This window comes from Convolutriloba macropyga, chromosome 7 (assembly GCF_964194025.1).
Source record: "Convolutriloba macropyga chromosome 7, txConMacr16.3, whole genome shotgun sequence".
NCBI lineage: Eukaryota > Metazoa > Xenacoelomorpha > Acoela > Convolutidae > Convolutriloba > Convolutriloba macropyga.
In genome coordinates, this window is record NC_134474.1 from 5,774,896 (window position 1) to 5,788,446 (window position 13,551).

General features: G+C 38.8%; 2 protein-coding genes and 3 non-coding genes across 5 annotated transcripts in view; 2 read left to right on the plus strand and 3 right to left on the minus strand.

The window, feature by feature from the left end:
• The window catches only part of LOC142342513 (uncharacterized), a 403,423-nt gene that overhangs the window by 221,357 nt on the left and 168,515 nt on the right, over positions 1-13,551 (plus strand). The window lies entirely within an intron of this gene.
• Positions 1-13,551, plus strand: part of LOC142342338 (uncharacterized) — a 126,468-nt gene that overhangs the window by 50,458 nt on the left and 62,459 nt on the right. The gene's annotated exons all lie outside the window — the stretch shown is intronic.
• LOC142343350 (U2 spliceosomal RNA) lies at positions 5,870-6,055 on the minus strand. Its single transcript, XR_012759218.1, has one exon. It is a non-coding gene; the product is annotated as a U2 spliceosomal RNA (small nuclear RNA).
• Positions 8,499-8,684, minus strand: LOC142343348 (U2 spliceosomal RNA). Its single transcript, XR_012759216.1, has one exon. It is a non-coding gene; the product is annotated as a U2 spliceosomal RNA (small nuclear RNA).
• On the minus strand, positions 13,231-13,416 carry LOC142343349 (U2 spliceosomal RNA). The gene has a single exon (XR_012759217.1). It is a non-coding gene; the product is annotated as a U2 spliceosomal RNA (small nuclear RNA).

The window sequence follows — 13,551 nt, forward strand, 5'->3', positions numbered from 1 at the left end:
ATTCAAAAAGGGTATTTTCATTCACACCTAAACGGCAGAAAACAGAACTTTGAACGAACGCAATGCCTTTGTTCTGTTCTAACCATAGCTGATACGTTTCGCAAGAACAGATGTAAGAAGTTTGTATGATACATTAGAGAGGGCTTCAGGACAAAAATTTTTTCAGAGGAATTTCTGTTTGGTACATATTCGGCTTTTTATAAAGTATAAGACTTTTATACGACCTCCACGTTTCTTGAGTATAGGGGCTGTGGCGCATGTAATGCAGGCCTTTTGACAGAAAACGAAGAAGCGTTTGCTGCTTGACTGGATGTCCAACCATTAGGACCAGCGGCTGAATCAGGGTGATTTAGGGCATCCAGAATTCCACGTTCTTTGAATAGACTGGCAAGGGATTCAATTTTATTTTTGGTGAACGATTTAAGGCGCGTTGCTGCAGCCTCAATGCTGCGGGTTGAACTTTAAGCGGAGTTGTTGATTTGTTTCCACGACCTTGGACAAACACTCTTGGCTTCACCAGGATTAGTGGTACAATAAGAGGTAAATAGTCCATGTATCCTAGGCTGCTGGATACAGGTGTCAATTCTGCCCTGATTAGATGGTCTATGACAAGTTTTATAGGGTTCTACTTAGTGGACAACCTTGTCTTAAACTGCTATTAACATGCACATTTTTTTCGCATAGTTTTTCGCCCTCAGGCTTCTCGGGTATGGGGGTGCACAGTTCATAGAGCGATCTGATTAGCCTGATGATCCATTTTGGACAGCGACATTGTTCTAGAGACGTAAGTTTCAGATTGTGGTCCACACTATTGAAAGCAGTGATGATATCTAAATAGATTACAGCCTTCTTCAATCTTAGTGCTTCGGAGACAATAAGAGTATTTTCATTCACACCTTAACGACAGAAAGCAGCACTTTGAAGGAACGCAAAGCCTTTATGCCGTTCTAACCATAAGCTCATACGCCTCCCAGGAACAGATGTAAGAAGGTTATTTGATACATTAGAGAGGGCTATAGGAGGAAAATTATTCAGGGGAAGTTCTGTTTTGTACATATTCGGTGTTCCTTGAATGGACTAGCCATTTTTTCAATGCCTTCGGTGCATGCGTTCCAAAGTTTTGTTTGGAGATTTTGAACTGGTAGATTTTGAATTTTGCTAGCTAGTTGCGTTGTAAAATCGTTTTGCATTTCCTGTCGGGGTACTCCACTTCCAATGTCAGGGAGTCTTTGAATCTCCTTCAAAGAGTTCTTCATTTTTCTCAAGTACAGTTTTCGCATCTCGGTTGGGCCTCTTTATGTGACTTTTGTTATTGCTTCTGTTCTAAGAAACTGGTCGCTCGGTGTTCAGATCCTTCTAAGTTTAAGTGAACCTGCACAATGGAGTGGTCACTAAGTGCAAACTCATTAACAGTGAAAAAAGATGCTTTTTGTCCCCTGATATGACAAAGTCAATGTTAGCCCTGAAAAGGGGTTCTTGCCTTAACGTGGTTTTTGTAAGTTGTTCAGTGAGGAACCACCATCTTGAAAATCAAAGGTACAGAACACTTCTGAAAAAGTATCTTGTGAAGAGAAAATTGACCATCAATTTTGTTAACCGATATGCTAGTGTTCAACCTATCACTTCTTAATGCGTTGTAATCACCAACTATAGATAGCTTTTATAAATAACCATTCTACTCAAGGGTTCTCGAATTTGTTTCAGACAACTTGTCAAATCAGGAATCCTTATTTAACAATTCCCTACATGCTTTTTATATTTGATTAGAGCTAATTTGTGGAGAAAGGCGATAGTTTTTTTTCTTGTTAACATTAAATACATGGGTGGTTGAAGTTTATTAGGAAACATCATTTGCTCATTTCTCGCAAACATTTGTAATTAAGGGCGAGTAAACGAACAGCCTTATCTGATGAATCCATAATTCTCAGATTTACTAATTTCATTAAAATTTCCGCTTTCGTTTTGAACTAATGGCTTCTTTTCTACTTTTGTTTAATTCGCTGCAGGTGCCTCTGTTTCACAGTTTTGTTCCACAGTTTCACAGAAAGCCTCATGTTTCACAGAAAGTTACACAGTTTTGTTTCAGTTGCAAAAATTCTCACGCGGTTCCAATGCATATTACTTCACAGAGTGTTTCGTCGTTTTGTGTGGTTGTTTCACCAGTGCGAAAATTGATGTCGAGTCGAACTCCGTTTCTTTATTGTTTACATCTACCACTTCGTCGGGCTCATAGTCAGGAAGGGTTTTGTCATTTTTGATTCCGATTTTGATCTGACCATTCGCATTGGCTTTCTTCAATTCGCGCTGCATGCGAAACCGCAGTCCCCATCGGGGCCCTATGTATCGCAAAACTGCTATCATGGATAGCTGGTACGTGGAAATGGATAAGGGAATCGTTTCATTCTACATTTTCCGTCGTTCTTGCTTGAAATGACCAGCTACGTAAGTTTTCCTCTGTATCTTTGTTGGGTATATCAACTTGGGTAAATGCTATGCCGTTGTAAAATTCGCCGTTATTAAATTTTTCGTTGAAACGGTGGAGCGACTCAATAAAATTAACGTCCTCTGGTAAACGCAGAAGGTTGACAAGAACGGCTTTGGAGCATACAAAAGGAAGCTGGCTGATTTTGATGGTGTATCTTTTTGGATATAAACTCAAAGACCGGATATTATTATTTAAAAAGTAGGCAGCATAGGCTTGCCCAGCATTAGAGTTCCGTGAAGACCTCATTAGTTAAAATGGCTTTGACACTTCAGGCCAATTAGTAACAGTGTGTGACAATTTTTATCTCCTACGTAGGTCCAAATTTTTGTTTTAATGATTTTTCTTTTGTTTAAAATTGAATATTGAGTAAAATTTGGACATGAAATACAGACAAAGATTTTTCGAGGATTTGGTGTGAGAAATAAAGACAAGAGTTGTTTAAATAAAATAAAGCTGATATCAGGAATATTTAATATGTATACTGAAGATTAAGTAAGATGCCTTTGGGTTAAATGTGACACAGCTTGGTTTTTTAGAGCGATGGATGTTCACTTGCGCTATGGCCGTAAGAGTTGCGTTAGATTTGCGTTGATTACGCAGTATTCTCTGTAAGGTTGTTGCACATGATCTTGATGCTAAACCTAGGCAAACAATCTGCGGGGTTTCTACAGATTTTGGTTTGTCTTTAGATTCAAATTGTTTGCGCTGGTGTTCTTACTTTGTCATGTTGTCGTTGCAAATTTTGTTTGTGTTGCAAATTTTCATTCATAACCTAAACATCCATGATGACAATGTGAGTGGGTGTTTCAAAGATAAATGCGGGCTGTCAGTCATCCAAATTTTTGTTCTTTGAAACCTGTGACTCCATCAGGAAGCCATTTTTTTATGTGGTTGCGAACTTCGTTATGTGTGGCGATTGTCTTCTTCTTGTGTGCTGCACAAGAATTGAAAACATGATTCAAGGTTTCCTTGAACTTTCGACACCCTCTACATGTTTTTGCGGTGTTCAATTCATTGGTCCAAGTGATGGCACCTTTGAGTGGACAGAGGTTGAGTCGTTCTTTATGAATGAAGCGCCAGTCGCTCTTTATTATATGAAATTTGTAAATTGGTCTGGCTGTTGTTGGTTTTATTGACTCAATGTATCTTCCTTGTTTTTTCAGGCAAGGAGACTTCGGAGGGGAAGATCGTTTGACGTAGTCTTGAGGTGTGTCTTAAAAAGGGACGTATTTGTCATTCTTCTTCATGAATTACTGGTCGGACTCGTTTACGCCTAGGTGATATTCTACACTATTTGCCTTTCCGAAGGTTTTCCAAGCTGCCGATACCTCTGTGAGGATAGGGTGAAGGCCTGATAGTTGACCGCAATTTATTTTCATTGCATCAGCGTGGAATTCGTTAAGTCCGAGTATTTCTTTGGCAGTTTGCACAATGTTTCAGACAACTATAAAGTGAACATATGACATTGGTCGATCTCAACTATACATCTGGAATGCCTGGTCCGCCGTGAAATCGACTTAAAAATAGTTCCAGCTGTTTCGGGAAGGAAGCAGATGGTTTAGCCTTATTACATTTTTTTTTAAAAATAATCGAAGCATTCCTACATATTATGTCGTAATTCAATTTTTAAATTATCGTAAATTTTTGCATCACACCTTCAAGCTGCTAGAAGATGTTGATGAAAACTCTCGGAGCTTCTTTATTGTTAGGCAAAATAGTAGCTTTAGGTTCTCGAAAACTGGTCCCTCGGTCTTCAAGTTTTTCTAAGCTTAAGTGTACCTGCACAATTGAGTGATCACTAAGTGCAAACTCATTAACAGAGAAAAAAGAGGAGATTTTTGTCCCCTGATGTGATAAAGTCAATGTAGAGAACAATTCTGACAAAGTATCTTGTAACGAGAAAATTGACTATCAATTTTGTTAACGATATGCTAGTGGTCCACATATCATTTTTTAATGCCTTGGAATCACCAACTATAGATAGCTTTTTCAAATATCCTTTCTACTCAAGGGTTCTTGAATTTGTTTGAGACAACTTGTGAAATCGCGATTCCTTATATAACAATGCCCTACATGCTTTTTTAGGTTTGAGTAGAGTTAATTTATCGCTCAAGATGGTAATTCAAATTAAAGTTAGATAAGAACTTTTGGGGTGATTTGTGGAGAAAGACGATAATTTTGTTTCTTGTAAACTTTAAATAAAAGGATGATTGAAGTTTATTTGACTAGGAAACAAAATCATTTTCTCAGTTCTCGCAAGCATTTATAATCAAGGGTGAGTAAACGAACAGTCTTATTTGATTAACCCATTATTGTCAGATTTACTAGCTTTATTAAAGTTTCCGCTTTGGTTTGAACTAAAAGGTGTTATGATGGATAGCTGGTACGTGGAATTGGATCAGGGAATTGTTCCATTCTACATGTTCCGTCGTTCGTGCTCGAAATGCCCAGCTGCGTAAGTTTTACTCTGCATCCTTTTTGGGTATAGCAACATGGATAACTGCTGTACCGTTGTAACATTCGCCGTAATTCGGGTTTTCAGTAAAACGGTGGAGCGACTCATTAAAATTTAATTCCTCTGGTAAACGCTGAAGTTCGACAAGAACGGCTTCGGAGCATACACAAGGAAGCTGGCTGATTTTGATGTTGTATCTTTTTGGATATAAACTCAAGGACCGAATTTTAATTTTGAAAAAGTAGGCAGCACAGTCTTGCCCTGCATTACAGTTCCGTGAAGATCTAAGTAGTTAAAAATGGTTTTGACACTCTTCAGGGCGAATTAGTATCAGTGTGTGACAATTTTTATCTACTACGTAGGTCCAAGTTTTTGTTTTAATGATTTTTCTTTTGTTTTGAATCGGTATCGAAGCCATGATGGCGTCGACGCACTTGTTGTAGGCGTTTTTTATTGTCTGTTCTGAATAAAAATGGATTTTTGTAAACGGAAGTATAGATAAAGGTTTTTGAAAATTTATGTTGTTTAGTAGATGTTTGATTTTTTATTTTAGGTGACGTAGTGCACTCTGGGATCACTCTCCTTGTGAATCGCGGACACCAGATGTATAAGATAGTGTCCCCTGTTGTGGGTAAAATAATTTCTATGATCTAAGGAAAGATGAATACAGTACTGATCCCGAAAAAGCAGAGAAAAAGGGGTGGAGTGAAAAAGGGAGAACCTTGGCTCAGTCCCTTATAATTTACTTGCCTTTTTTGCTATATAAAAGATAAACTAGCACGATATTACCAAAAGAAACTTTCAGAATGAATTAGTGTCAAAATTCAACCTAGCGGATACAAGCCGTATTGCATTAATTGTCAAAGATCCGTTCATGATTATTGACCCTCACTGACCCTTAACTGACCCTTCATGAGTATTTTGGAATAATATGATTGACCGTTCCCGGCGGTTGTGTGGGAGCGGGACGATCCGTGCACCGACTTCTGCAAGCTTCTTTGCACCGACTTAAGTAAGAAAGAGCAGTTTGATAGTGGTGCCAGGCAATGCCTGACATGCCAGATATTAAGCTGACAAGAACACGTACAATATTGAATAAAATTTGGACATGAAATAAAGACAGTTTTTTTGAAGATTTATGTGAGAAATAAAGACAAGAGTTGTTTTTAATAAAATCAAGCTGATATTAGGAATATTTAGGATGTATACTGAAGATTAAGTATTGTGTCTTTTGGATTAAATGTGACACAGCCTGGTTTTTAGAGCGGTGGATGGTCAGTTGCGCTAGGGCCCTGTGAGTTGCGTTAGATTTGCGTTGATTACGCAGTATTCTCTCAAGGGTTGTTGCACATGATCTTGATGCTGAACGTAGCCAAACAAACTGCAGGGTTTCCACAGAAGTTGGGTTCCCTTTAGATTCAAATAGTTTGCGCTGGTGTTTGTACTTTGTCATGTTGTCGTTGCAAATTTTGTTCGTGTTGCACATTTTCATTCAAAACTTTAACATCCGCGATGTCAATGTGAGTGGGTGTTTCAAAGATAAAATCGGGCTGTCAGTCACCCAAATTTTTGTTAATTAAAAAAAGTGACTCCATTAGGAAACCATCTTTTATCTGATCGCGAACTTCGTTATGTCTGGCGGTCGTGTCCTTTTTATGTGCAGCACAAAAATTGTGAACATAATTCAAGGTGTCATTGGACATTCGACACCTTCTACATGTTTTTGCTGTGTTCAATTCATTGGTTCAAGTGATGACACCTATGAGTGGAGACGCCAGTTGCACATTTTTGTATGGAATTTGTAAATTGATCTGGCTGTTGTTGGCATTTGTTGTAATGACTCAATGTCTCTTCTTTGGTTTTTACAGGATAGTTGAGGATAGTTTGCGACAAATTGAGAAATCACGAATCCCTACATGCTTTTTTCAGGTTTGAGTAGATTTAATTCATCGCTCAAGATTTTGATTCAAATTATAGTGAGGTAAGACCTTTTAGGGTGATTTGTGGTGAAAGGCGATGTTTTCGTTTCTTCTTAACATTAAAGACAAGGGTGGTTGAAGTTTATTTGCCTAGGAAATGACATCATTTTCTCAGTTCTCGCAAGCATTTGTAATTAAGGGCGAGTAAACGAACAGTTTTATCTGATGAATCTATTATTGTCACATTTAGTAGCTTTATTAAAGTTTCCACTTTGGTTTTGAACTAATGGCTGCTTTTCTACTTTTGTTTTGTCGCTGCAGGTGCCTCTTTTCGTTAGTTCCACAGTTTCATTTCATTTTTGGAAAATTCTCCCGCATCTCCACTGCATATTACTTCACTGGGTGTTTCGTCGTTTTTTGTCGTTTCACCAGTGCGCAGCTTGTTCTCAAACTCGGTTTCTTTATTGTTTACATATACCACATCGTCGGGACCAGAGTCAGGAGAAAGGTTCTCGCAATTTTGGTTCCGGTATTGATCTGACCTTTCTCATTGGCTTTCTTGTTCAATTCCCGCTGCATGCGAAAGCCGCAGTCCCCATCGGGGCCCTATTTATAGCAAAATTGCTATTATGGATAGCTGGTACGTGGAAATGGATCAGGGAATCGTTCCATTCTACATTTTCCGTCGTTCTTGCTTGAAATGACCAGCTACGTAAGTTTTCCTCTGCATCATTGTTGGATATAGCAGTTTGGGTAACTGCTATGCTGTTGTAAAGTTCGCCGTTATTCGATTTTTCGGTGAAACGGTGGAGCGACTAAATAAAATTAACCTCCTCTGGTAAACGCAGAAGGTCGACAATAACGGCTTCGGAGCATACAAAAGGAAGCTGGCTGATTTTGATGGTGTATCAAAGATATAATCTCAAAGACCGAATTTTAATTTTAAAAAGGTAGTTACCACAGTCTTGCCCAGCATTAGAGTTCCGTGAAGAGCTAAGCAGTTAAAATGGCTTTGACACTCTTCAGAGCCAATTAATAATAGTATGTGACAATTTTTATCTCCTACGTTGATCCAAGTTTTCGTTGTAGTGGTTTTTCCTTTGTTTTGGATCGGTATCGAAGCCATGATGGCGACGACGCACTTGTAGGCGTTTTTTTATTGTCTGTTCTGGATGAAAATGGGTTTTTGTAAACGGAGGTATAATTAACGGTTTTTGAAAATTTATGTTGTCCAGTAGATGTTCCATTTTTTTCTTATTGAGGTGACGTAGTGCACTGTGGGATCACTTTCCCTGTGAATCATGGACCACAGATGTATAGCTTAGTGTCAATTGTTGTGGGTAAATTAATTTCTATGATCTAAGGAAAAATGAATACAGTACTGATCCCGAAAAAGGAGAGAAAAAGGGATGGAGTGAAAAAGGGAGAACCTTGGCTCAGTCCCTTATATTTTACTTGCCTATTTTGCTATATAAAAAGATAAACTAGCACGATATTACAAAACGAAACATTCAGAATAAATCAGTGTCAAAATTTGACCTAGCGGATACAAGCCGTATTGCATTAATTGTCAAAGATCCGTTCATGTTTATTGACCCTCACTGACCCTTAATTGACCCTTCATGACTATTTTGGAATAATATGATTGACCGTTCCCGGCGGTTGTGTGGGAGCGGGACGATCCGTGCACCGACTTAAGCAAGCTTCTTTGCACCGACTTAAGCAAGAAAGAGCAGTTTGATAGTGGTGCCAGGCAATGCCCGACATGCCAGATATTAAGCTGACAAGAACACGTACAATATTGAATAACATTTGGACATGAAATAAAGACAGATTTTTTTGTAGATTTGTGTGAGAAATAAAGACAACGAGTTGTTTTTAATAAAATCAAGCTGATATTAGGAATATTTAGGATGTATACTAAAGATTAAGTATGGTGTCTTTCAATTAAATGTGACACAGCCTGGCTTTTAGAGCGGTGGATGGTCAGTTGCGCTAGGGCCCTGTGAGTTGCGCTAGATTTGCGTTGATTACGCAGTATTCTCTCAAGGGTTGTTGCACATGATCTTGATGCTGAACTTAGCCAAACAAACTGCAGGGCTTCCACAGAAGTTGGTTTCCCTTTGGTTTTCAGATAGTTTGCGCTGGTGTTTGTATTTTGTCATGTTGTTGCAAATTTTGTTCGTGTTGCACATTTTCATTCAGAACTTTAACATCCGCGATGAAAATGTGAGTGGGTGTTTCAAAGATAAAATTGGGCTGTCGGTCACCCAAACTTTTGCTCTTTAAAACTCCGAGGAAGCCATTTTTATGTGGTCGCGAACTTCGTTATGTCTGGCAATTGTGTCTTTTTTGTGTGCTAGATTTTTGCTTTGCTTTGGAATCAGCATAGAAGCCATAATGGCATTTATGCTTTATTTGTACACCAGGAGATTGTTTCGATCTCAATTGAGTTCTGATTAATGGCGGCATATAAGTGACAGCTTTTAAGTTTTGTTGTTGGTCACGGAAGTATCAAGATTTTGTCGAGTTCCAGCGTTTTAATCAATCTTTGTCGAGTTCCAGCGTTTTAATCAAATATGAAACATCATGAGGATGAAGATAAACAAAGAAAACTAGAAATAAAACGAGAAAAATAAACAGATTAAGGTTAAATAAATTCTATTTCAACGATGCAGTCCAGGACAGCCTCAAGCCCACGAGAGACACCTCCCAGCGCAATGAGGATGAGTAGTCTAAGTACAGTTCTTGAATGATAAGAATGACTTTCGAGTGCTCATTAAAGGCCCTACAACAGTAGTTAGTTCCACACCTTGAGCACTGAGAGGCATCTCACACAAGCAAGAAGCTGTCCAAGACTGCAAAATCACAACAATATGATAGAGGCAATTTGATACTACTTGGATTAGTTCTTATTTAAAGATAATATTTGCCAGCTCTAGGTTCTCTATTATGAAATTATCACGGAATTGCCTAAGTGATATACTGCACCATTTGCCTTTCCGAAGGCTTTCAGAGCTGCCGATACCTCTTTGAGGATAGTTTGCGACAAATTGAGAAATCACGAATCCTTACATAACAGTTCCATACATGCTTTTTTCAGGTTTGAGTAGATTTAATTCATCGCTCAAGATTTTGATTCAAATTATAGTGAGGTAAGACCTTTTAGGGTGATTTGTGGTGAAAGGCGATGGTTTCGTTTCTTCTTAACATTAAAGACAAGGGTGGTTGAAGTTTATTTGCCTAGGAAATGACATCATTTTCTCAGTTCTCGCAAGCATTTGTAATTAAGGGCGAGTAAACGAACAGTTTTATCTGATGAATCTATTATTGTCACATTTAGTAGCTTTATTAAAGTTTCCACTTTGGTTTTGAACTAATGGCTGCTTTTCTACTTTTGTTTTGTCGCTGCAGGTGCCTCTTTTCGTTAGTTCCACAGTTTCATTTCATTTTTGGAAAATTCTCCCGCATCTCCACTGCATATTACTTCACTGGGTGTTTCGTCGTTTTTTGTCGTTTCACCAGTGCGCAGCTTGTTCTCAAACTCGGTTTCTTTATTGTTTACATATACCACATCGTCGGGACCAGAGTCAGGAGAAAGGTTCTCGCAATTTTGGTTCCGGTATTGATCTGACCTTTCTCATTGGCTTTCTTGTTCAATTCCCGCTGCATGCGAAAGCCGCAGTCCCCATCGGGGACCATCAGGGAATCGTTCCATTCTACATTTTCCGTCGTTCTTGCTTGAAATGACCAGCTACGTAAGTTTTCCTCTGCATCTTTGTTGGATATAGCAGTTTGGGTAACTGCTATGCTGTTGTAAAGTTCGCCGTTATTCGATTTTTCGGTGAAACGGTGGAGCGACTAAATATAATTAACCTCCTCTGGTAAACGCAGAAGGTCGACAATAACGGCTTCGGAGCATACAAAAGGAAGCTGGCTGATTTTGATGGTGTATCAAAGATATAATCTCAAAGACCGAATTTTAATTTTAAAAAGGTAGTTACCACAGTCTTGCCCAGCATTAGAGTTCCGTGAAGAGCTAAGTAGTTAAAATGGCTTTGACACTCTTCAGGGCCAATTAGTAATAGTATGTGACAATTTTTATCTCCTACGTTGATCCAACGAACAGTTTTATCTGATGAATCTATTATTGTCACTTTTAGTAGCTTTATTAAAGTTTCCACTTTGGTTTTGAACTAATGGCTGCTTTTCTACTTTTGTTTTGTCGCTGCAGGTGCCTCTTTTCGTTAGTTCCACAGTTTCATTTCATTTTTGGAAAATTCTCCCGCATCTCCAACGCATATTACTTCACTGGGTGTTTCGTCGTTTTTTGTCGTTTCACCAGTGCGCAGCTTGTTCTCAAACTCGGTTTCTATATTGTTTACATATACCACATCGTCGGGACCAGAGTCAGGAGAAAGGTTCTCGCAATTTTGGTTCCGGTATTGATCTGACCTTTCTCATTGGCTTTCTTGTTCAATTCCCGCTGCATGCGAAAGCCGCAGTCCCCATCGGGGACCATCAGGGAATCGTTCCATTCTACATTTTCCGTCGTTCTTGCTTGAAATGACCAGCTACGTAAGTTTTCCTCTGCATCTTTGTTGGATATAGCAGTTTGGGTAACTGCTATGCTGTTGTAAAGTTCGCCGTTATTCGATTTTTCGGTGAAACGGTGGAGCGACTAAATAAAATTAACCTCCTCTGGTAAACGCAGAAGGTCGACAATAACGGCTTCGGAGCATACAAAAGGAAGCTGGCTGATTTTGATGGTGTATCAAAGATATAATCTCAAAGACCGAATTTTAATTTTAAAAAGGTAGTTACCACAGTCTTGCCCAGCATTAGAGTTCCGTGAAGAGCTAAGTAGTTAAAATGGCTTTGACACTCTTCAGGGCCAATTAGTAATAGTATGTGACAATTTTTATCTCCTACGTTGATCCAACGAACAGTTTTATCTGATGAATCTATTATTGTCACATTTAGTAGCTTTATTAAAGTTTCCACTTTTGTTTTGAACTAATGGCTGCTTTTATACTTTTGTTTTGTCGCTGCAGGTGCCTCTTTTCGTTAGTTCCACAGTTTCATTTCATTTTTGGAAAATTCTCCCGCATCTCCACCGCATATTACTTCACTGGGTGTTTCGTCGTTTTTTGTCGTTTCACCAGTGCGCAGCTTGTTCTCAAACTCGGTTTCTTTATTGTTTACATATACCACATCGTCGGGACAAGAGTCAGGAGAAAGGTTCTCGCAATTTTGGTTCCGGTATTGATCTGACCTTTCTCATTGGCTTTCTTGTTCAATTCCCGCTGCATGCGAAAGCCGCAGTCCCCATCGGGGCCCTATTTATAGCAAAATTGCTATTATGGATAGCTGGTACGTGGAAATGGATCAGGGAATCGTTCCATTCTACATTTTCCGTCGTTCTTGCTTGAAATGACCAGCTACGTAAGTTTTCCTCTGCATCTTTGTTGGATATAGCAGTTTGGGTAACTGCTTTGCTGTTGTAAAGTTCGCCGTTATTCGATTTTTCGGTGAAACGGTGGAGCGACTAAATAAAATTAACCTCCTCTGGTAAACGCAGAAGGTCGTCAATAACGGCTTCGGAGCATACAAAAGGAAGCTGGCTGATTTTGATGGTGTATCAAAGATATAAACTCAAAGACCGAGTTTTAATTTTAAAAAGGTAGGTACCACAGTCTTGCCCAGCATTAGAGTTCCGTGAAGAGCTAAGTAGTTAAAATGGCTTTGACACACTTCAGGGCCAATTAGTAATAGTATGTGACAATTTTTATCTCCTACGTTGATCCAAGTTTTCGTTGTAGTGGTTTTTTCTTTGTTTTGGATCGGTATCGAAGCCATGATGGCGACGACGCACTTGTAGGCGTTTTTTTATTGTCTTTTCTGGATGAAAAGGGGTTTTTGTAAACCGCGGTATAATTAACGGTTTTTGAAAACTTATGTTGTCCAGTAGATGTTCCATTTTTTTCTTATTGAGGTGACGTAGTGCACTGTGGGATCACTTTCCCTGTGAATCATGGACCCCAGATGTATAGCTTATTGTCAATTGTTGTGGGTAAATTAATTTCTATGATCTAAGGAAAGAAGAATACAGTACTGATCCCGAAAAAGGAGAGAAAAAGGATGGAGTGGAAAAGTGAGAACCTTGGCTCAGTCCCTTAGATTTTACTTGCCTATTTTGCTATATAAAAAGATAAACTAGCACGATATTACAAAACGAAACATTCAGAATAAATTAGTGTCAAAATTTGACCTAGCGGATACAAGCCTTTTTGCATTAATTGTCAAAGATCCGTTCATGATTATTGACCCTCACTGACCCTTAATTGACCCTTCATGAGTAATTTGTAATAATATGATTGACCGTTCCCGGCGGTTGTGTTGGAGCGGGACGATCCGTGCACCGACTTAAGCAAGCTTCTTTGCACCGACTTAAGCAAGAAAGAGCAGTTTGATAGTGGTGCCAGGCAATGCCCGACATACCAGATATTAAGCTGACAAGAACACGTACAATATTGAATAAAATTTGGACATGAAATACAGACAGATTTTTTTGTAGATTTGTGTGAGAAATAAAGACAACGAGTTGTTTTTAATAAAATCAAGCTATTAGGAATATTTAGGATGTATACTGAATATTAAGTATGGTGTCTGTCAATTAAATGTGACACAGC